The sequence below is a fragment of the Otolemur garnettii genome, unplaced genomic scaffold (assembly GCF_000181295.1).
Source record: "Otolemur garnettii isolate 467f Iridium unplaced genomic scaffold, OtoGar3 scaffold00088, whole genome shotgun sequence".
Lineage (NCBI taxonomy): Eukaryota > Metazoa > Chordata > Mammalia > Primates > Galagidae > Otolemur > Otolemur garnettii.
In genome coordinates this window covers 8,270,960-8,279,463 of record NW_003852483.1, presented here as the reverse complement: position 1 = coordinate 8,279,463, position 8,504 = coordinate 8,270,960, and positions in this window count along the sequence as shown.

Below are 8,504 nucleotides of genomic sequence, written 5' to 3'. Positions count from 1 at the left end.
GAGCTATAGGTGCCGAGCCAGATTACCCATTTTTTGGTTTTTTGCAGTTTTTGACCAGGGCTAGGTTTGAACCCACCACCTCTGGTATATGGGGCCAGTGCCCTACTCCTTTGAGGTACAGGCGCTGCCCAAGATTGCACAATTTTTTAAAAAACAAGATTTCTGAGGCCAGGTATGGTGGCTCACGCCTGTAATCCCAGCACTGTGGGAAGCTGACGTAGGAGGATTGCTTGAGGCCAGGTGTTCGAGACCTGCCTGGAAACATAGCGAGACCCCCCACCTCCACAAAAGTAAGAAGAAAATGAGCCAGGCATGGTGGTGCACACCTGTAGTCCCAGCTATTTAGAAGGCTGAGGCAGGAGGATCACTTGAGCCCAGGAGTTCGGGGCTGCAGTGAGCTATGATCACCACACACTAGGCAACAGATAAGACCCTGTCTCAAAAGCAAATAAATATATTTTTGTTTAAATGAGCCATGTATTCTAGAATTTGCCACAGAGCCTTCTAAACACAGCTGGTCCCTGATTTGTAGGTGTAAATTAGGCAACACAGGATTTTATTAAGCACTTACAGTGTCTGGTGCTCCACAGCAGCTTTTTCAACTGAAAACTGGTTGGTTTTAAGAAAGTATATATTGTTCCATTTCACTGATGAGAAAACAAAGATTTAGTTCAAGTCACTCCTGCAGAATATAGAGGTCTCCTGACTCGTACGTAGTCCAGAACTCTTTCCATGACACATATAGGGCTGAGTTTCAGGACACTGCTGGGTCCAGGACAGGGATATCTCTGTGTGCATTGAAAATCCTTAATTCTTATCTGTCCATAGTGTCTGGAAGATGCACGTGCTTTTTACTTTGAAACAATTTAGATTTAGAGAAAGTTGCAAGCATAGTACAAGTTGTTTCTGCATACCTGTCACCTCCCTTTCTCTAATATTAACATCTTACATAGCCATGGTACATTTATCCAAACAATGAAATTAGCATTGGTGCAATAAAATCCACTGCAGAATTTATTCAGACTCTCCCAGTTTTTCCATTATTGTATTAGCCATTTTTCCCTGTTCCAGGATCCAATCCAGGATACTGCATTGCATTTATGTGGTGCAGTAAGCGTCACATCTCTTTATTCTCCTTCAACCTGTGAAAATTTTTCTGTCAGTCCTTGTCTTTCATGACCTTGATACCTTTTTTTTTTTTAGACAGAATCTCACTCTGTCACACTGGGTAGAGTGCGATGACCTCACAGCTCACAGCAACCTCAAATTCTTGGCTTGAGCAATCTTCTTGCCTTAGCCTCCCCAGTAGAGTAGCAGGAACTGCAGGAGCCTGCCACTATCCCAGGCTAGTTTTTCTCTTTTTAGTAGAGATGGAATTCCTCTTGCTCAGGCTAGTCTTGAACCCCTGAGTTCAAGCAATCCACCTGCATCAGCCTACCAGAGTGCTAGGATTATAGGCATGAGTCACTGCACCCACCAATGACCTTGACACTTTTAATGAGCAGTGGTCAGGTATTTTGTAGAATAGCCCCAAATTTGAGCTTGTTTGCAATTTTCTCATGAATAGACTGAGCTTTCTGGAATTAGAAGTATATCAGAGGGGCAATGCATCTGTGTGTCACATGGTATCAACAACACTTATTACTAGTGAAGTGACCAGCTAGTTAAGGTGATGTCTGTTTCTCTACTACAAAGTTACTATTTTCCCCTCAGTTACTGAGTCATCCCAGACTTATAAAACCACCACGGTAATTAGAACATTTTTGAAGAGATATTGTGGATGTTATGCAAACATCCTGTTTTATCCATTAATTTTATCATTGATCAATGGATATACCTGTAGCAATCATTGCTGGGTGATTTTCAATTTCCCTCCATTCTTCTACATTTAGCCAGTGGAATTCTTCTGAAAAGAATAGTTGTCTTTTCTCCTCTACTTATTTATTTCAATAATTTATATCAATTTGGATTCATTCTTTGGATTGTCACTAAGATCCTGTTGTTCATTTTGTTTTTCAAATTGTTCCATCATTGAATACTGGAAATTCTTTCAAGATGGCTCCTCCATCCTTCTAGAATTCCCCCACCTATTTTTTTAAGCCTTTCTTACTTTGAGGCACTTTGAAATGTGTCCAGGGTTTATTTACCGAAGGTGGGGTTTCCATAACATGATTGAGGGATAAGTGAGAAAGAAGCAAAGTAAATAGTAATTTTCCTCTTGAAGGAAGATTAAAATAATTTTTTATTTTTTTAAATTTTATTTGGAAATAATTTCAAGATTACAAAAAGCTAGACAATAGGTCAAAGAACTCCCATATTCCATTAGCCCAGACACCCGTATCATCACCATTTTACCCTGCTTGCTTTAGCATATGTTTTATCTATCTACATATTTTTTCTGAACCACTTGAGAACAAGTTGACATATCATGATAATTCACCTGTAAATGGTTCAGTGGGTACCTCCTGAGAACACAATCATCCTCTTACATGATCACAGCATGATTGTCAACTTTGAGAAACTAAACATAGCCATAATCTTGTTTTTGTCCATATTCCAATTTTGTCCATTGATTCAATATTAACCTTTACATTTTTTTGAAATGTAGTTTTTGAACAGATGTGTTGGGCATCAAGTGGACTTCAACCTAGGACAGTAGCCAGCAAAGGAGACAGTGCTGAGGAAAGAAAGAAAGAGAAACTAACAGCAAACGTACTGCATAAAACCAGAAGCCTGTAAGGGCATACACTGTTCCATATGCCCGGGTGGTAGCATGAGAATGAAGCAGCGCCTGTCCTGTTTCCCAGAGTCTTTATTTCCTACATAACGCAGTATATGTGCAAGGAAGCACAGCAGCCATTAGTCAACAGTCCAGGTTGACTAAGAATGAGAGAGGGGAGATTACAGCCCACAGGAAGGTTGAGTAAAGGGTAAGCAAGGACATAAGGTAATGGAACATCTGAGGTGGTCAGATAACAGTGTAACTGAAAGAGTGAGTGGGGAGAGCAAGTCTCATCTCCTCAGACAGACATCTCAACTTCTCCAACCTAAGTTACTAGTCAATGGTCTCAGCTGCCTGCACTGCTGATTTCCCCATGCAGGGATAGTCACATAGACATTCGCCCAACTGGGCACCTTACCCTGAGTTGAAAGATCTGTGAAGAATTCAGCCTGTCCACCTCCCACACAGATGAACTAACTAGACTGATGGTTATGATCTTACTGGTCCTCATCCCTGGCATGGTGCCCACAGCTCCTCCTCCATAAGACTCCTGTTTATTTGATTTGGTTGACACATCTCCCAACCACACCCCAGAGACTCTGTAGACTGACAGCACAGGTCAGACCTGGATGCGTCCAAGCAACACCTTCAACAGCATCTTGGGATAATCATATTCTTTTTTTTTTTTTTTTTTTTTTGAGACAGAGTCTCAAGCTGTCCCCCTGGGTAGAGTGCCATAGCTTCACTGCTCACAGCAACCTCCAACTCCTGGGCTCAAGCGAGTCTCCTGTCTCAGCCTCCCAAGTAGCTGGGACCACAGGCGCCCACCACAATGCCCCGCTATTTTTTGGTTGCAGCCATCATTGTTGTTTGGCGGGCCTGGGCTGGATTCGAACTCGCCACCTTAGGTGTATGTGGCTGGCGCCTTAGCCACTTGAGCCACAGGCGCCGAGCCAGATAATCATATTCTATTATGACAGAGACAAACTAGTTTTTATCTTTTTCTATGGTAGGTGAACTTTCCACTAAATGAATGGGGAAACTGGATGCTGATGACAGGACCTTTGGCATGAGACCGCATGGGTTGAGGCCCCAACACCAGCATTTACTAGTTCTGTGATTTAGATAAGAGTTTAAACTTTCTATGTTGGCTTCTTGTTCAGTAATGGGAAATAATAAAACCTGCTTCCAAGAGCTCCTGACATCATTAAATGAGATAATCTCCAAAAGTGCATTAGCAATCACAAAATAAGATTGATTGTTCACTGACACTTCTGTGGTATTAGTACCTAGTGAATGAACAGTCCAGGGACTGTAAAAGCAGCAGATCTAGGTGGGATTCCTGGTCTCCCCTTGTTAGCTCTGGGACTGGGAGAGCCAGCCTTTCAGACTCACATCCTCACCCACAAATGCAAAAAAATGGAACTTACCACACACCTACTCACACCTACTCACACCTATTGAGAACCTACCACACACCTACTCACACCTATTGAGAATTAAATGAAATAACAACCATGTAGTCTGCTGGTAGAAATATAGATGATGATGTTTGTGGTGAGCATTTATTATGAACCAGATATCGTGTCAAGTGCTTTGCATACTATGTTATTTCACTTAATTTTCAGAACAGTGAATTTTTTTTTTGAAACAGTCTCACCATGTCCACCCTCAGTAGAGTGCCATGGTGTCACAGCTCACAGCAACCTCAGACTCTTGGGTTTAAGCAGTTTTCTTGCCTCATCCTCCCAAGTAACTAGGACTACAGGAGCCTGCCACAATGCTCAGCTATTTTTGTTGTTGTTGTAGTTGTCATTGTTGTTTAGCAGGCCCAGGCTGGGTTAGAATCCACCGGTGTATGTGGCCGGCAAAACCAAGCACAGGTGCCAAGCCAAGAATAATGTATTTGTTTTCGTTTTTTTGACACAGAATCTCACTATGTCACCCCCAATAGAGTGCTCTAGAGTCACAGCTCACAGCAACCTCAAACTCCTGGGCTTAAGAGATTCTCTTGCCTCAGCCTCCCAAGTAGCTGGGACTACAGGTGCCCACCACAATACCCAGCTATATTTTTGTTGTAGTTGTCATTCATTGTGGTTTGGTAGGCCTGGGCCAGGTTCAAACCCACCAGTTCTCGTGTATGTGGCTGATGCCTTAGTCACTGAGCTACCAGCACCGAGCCAGAACAATGCATTTTTATATGAGAAAATTAAGCTTCAGAAAGGTTACATAAGTTTCCCAAGGTCACATGAACAGAAAGACATAGTAATTTCCCTAATGATTGTTGATATCCCTCCTCATGATATCACCCCAAATCAATTCAAGTAAACCCCAGAGGGAGCTACAGGCTGAGTTAATATGGACACATTCAGTATAAGCATTTTTTTCTTATAAGTTTTTTTTCTCATTTAAAATTTCCAGCTCTCTATGACAGCTTCAGACTCTGTCTCAAAAAAAAAAAAGAAATTAAAAAATTTAAAAAAATAAAATAAAATTTCCATCTCTCCAAGAACTTTCCCAGATTGCCCCCAGACAATCTCTTATTTTCCCTGAGCCTCTTTATATGACCCAAAGACACTGTCAGAAAAATATGAAGCTGGACTTTCAAGGATATTAATTATAAGGAAATACCGGAGAGAGACTTAAGAGTTAAATTCAAATAGTGTGATAGGATCTTAGAGGGGAGGTTTAAAAACTGTTTTTTCGAAAGGTGATAAACTGAGTAGAGACCCTTTCATATAATGCTCTTATTTCCATCTGCAAAAGTGAAAGAGGAAGGGGAGGAAAACTCAATTTGCTCACTGTCCAGTGAGGCCCCGAGATGAAATGAGAGGAGAAACCCATCAAAAGATCTCAGGGCACAGTCAGTTAGAGCCATCTTAGCACCTGGAGCTAGTAACTTTGGACCTAAAGGCATTTTCACCGTGGGTAAAAGAAACCACCTGAAAGGAAATAAAGTGACAGTGAGTCCCTTCTCCCACCCCCACCCCGGCACCTACAGAGGCAGAATCTCCAGGTTCTGGGGACTCAACAACAGACAGACTAACTTTTTTTGTTCTGGTGTTAGGGGTCTGGTTTTTGGTTAGTCCTCATCATAACACATAAAAGGGGTACCACGGGGTACCTCTGACAGAAAGCAATGGGGAGGAGAAGGGAAGTTTGTTTTGTACTAAGTCATCTGGGCAGGGGGGAGGCTAATCTAGTTCTGCCTTGATAAAAAACTGATGATTTGCATATTACTCAGAGCAAATTTAATAGGATGCCTGCTCCTCACATTTGGTTTCTTTCTGTCCAGTAGGGGCCAAGAGGTGTAAGTGTGATGGTATGGGCTTTGGGGGTGGGCAGGGTTGGAATCCTAGCCCTTTCCACGGTCAACAAGGTGTTCTTGTCTCATCTCATTGTACTGCTCTGTTAAATGAGGATAAGAATGAGATTGTTGTGATAGGTGAAAGCCAGTTGTAGAACACTTTGAAGGATGAAGGGTATTCACTAAGTACCCAATTAAGAGTATAAAAATATGCCAAAGATCACAGACCTGCAGCCCCCCAGCCAGTAGATGAAGGCTTGGAAGCAGGTTTTGCTGCCCCCTTAGAGCCGGCTGCTCCATCTCTGAACTCATTTCCAGTTCCTGTTGTTGCCTCCAGGCTGAGTTCTGTTACCAATACTAGTGCATTTTACCCTACTGTCTATTGTTGTTGTTGTTGTTGTTTTAAAACGGATTCTTTTTCTATACCCATGAGTTTATAAAAATAGGGGAAACAAAAAGTAAATGCAGTGGACCTGATATTCAGAGGTGAGAAGGAGAAGCAGATCCACATACTATTCCTCAGAGTTTATTTTGACAGTGATCAGAAGAACCCATTTATAAGGCTTCCTGGCCTCTACAGTTATTTAAATTTGCTGCTCCTGATTTTCAAGCCATTGGGGATGGAGAAAAACACAGTTACCTGGGATTTGAGGAAAAAAATGTATATTCTAAGAGAATCTCAAGATTAGAGGAAATTAAAAAGACGTCAAAGCACACGTGCACTCCCCTGCAGTCTCTTCCCCTCCAATCTGCATATGCCCTGAGATGAACGTAGCAAGCTGAAACTTAGACGGGGTGAGTGTTAAGCTCTGAAATGGGTGGACAACAACATCAATTGTACTAGAACAGAATAGGAGACGCCTGAGTTTGAAAAGCTGCTCATGTAAAAAATAGTTGAATCTTACAGATCTTTCAAAAGTGGTTCAGGAGGCTCAGGTAACTCACAGCTGCACACTTCTTGAATTTCTTATTTCTTAGTATTTTTTAGTAAGTATTCACTTACTTGAATTTCTTATTGCTTAGTATTTCTTATGCATTATTTCTAATGAACAAGTAAAAACACTACCCATCCGTCCCAGGGAAGATATCAATAGTTTCCCTTCCTCCTGGCCCCACAGAGAGAACACGTGAGAAAGGACGCGTCTTACTCTCGTTTGCGCCCGGGGGACAGCGCCCTCTGCCTGCGGCACACAGATACGACCTCCCTGCCGGGCTCAGGTGCATAGACGGACGCCCGCGCTCAGGTTTCCACCAGTTCTCCAGGGGAAACAGACCCCTTTTATTCTCTTCCCTCCTCCTGTCTTATTTCGATATTTTCCTGAAAATGCTTTTCTCAAATCGCTATGAATTCCGTTTCTTGAGGATACAAGGCAGGCGATGCCAGATACTACCACGCTGCTCTCAGTGAGCGCAGTCAAGGAGAGCAACTAGCACACAACAAGTGAAAAAACCGAAACTGGGGAATAGCGGGGCGTAGCCATTCTCCTTACGTTCTTCTTACACAAGTCCTTACAAATCCTCCTAACCCTACTTGCTGAAGTCCAGGTTTCCCAGCAGTTTCCAGGAAAACAAGCGGCGAGCCTGTGAAATGACACGGAGGGATTGGGCCTCGTCTTAGCACAGTGGCAGCTGTCCTCTTCAGTGAGATAGTCACTCCTTAAATATGCTCAGCGTCACTCAGAAAGGTGATATGGGGCTGACCACTAAGAGCCCACAAAACAACACCCTAAATGATGTAAGGGTGACACCCGTCACCAGGAGCTTTGTTAAAGGCTTCTCTGGACACAGCTCAACATGGGGCCTTGGACAAGATGGGAAGCCGCTTATCTCTGTGTAACAGCCCAGTAACAGGGATGAATAGACCTGAGATACTGAGTCAGGATGAAGCAACGCATTTATTATCGTGAACAAATTCAAGACGGGAATGTATTTAGGTGATAGTTCAAACTCAGATGCTTGCCAGGGGTGAGGCCATGAATACACTGTGAGCCCCCGAGGACAAGCATGTGGCATGTGGGTGGATGGGTCTCTGAAGAATAAGTGGCTTATGTGTGAGGCCCCTTCCTCTGTGTCACCACACTAGGAAACTGGGTGCAGAGTGAAGGGCTTGCTTGCCCAGAGTGACAATGTTGACCGCAAGTCCTCTGCCCTCCTTATCAGCTCCCCTTCCCTTCTGGCTGTCAGAGCACAGCCTCTAGACCTGCAGGACAGCTGTGTCCACATGTCTCTCTTGGTGGGCCGAGGCTTGCTGAAGAACTCTGATCCCAGTTGCTGCTGGAACGACAGCAGTAGCACTTCCATGCTCAGTGCAGGGGGAGGAAGGAGGGAGGCAGAGAGAAAGTGAGGGTCCAGGGTGCCCTGCAGGGAGAGCACAAAGACGGGGTTTTGGGGAAAAGCTAAGGAAGAAACATACAGGCTCCATCTGTAGACAGAGAATGCGTCCCCAGAGAGGGGCAGTAGGTAGCCCTCACAGAG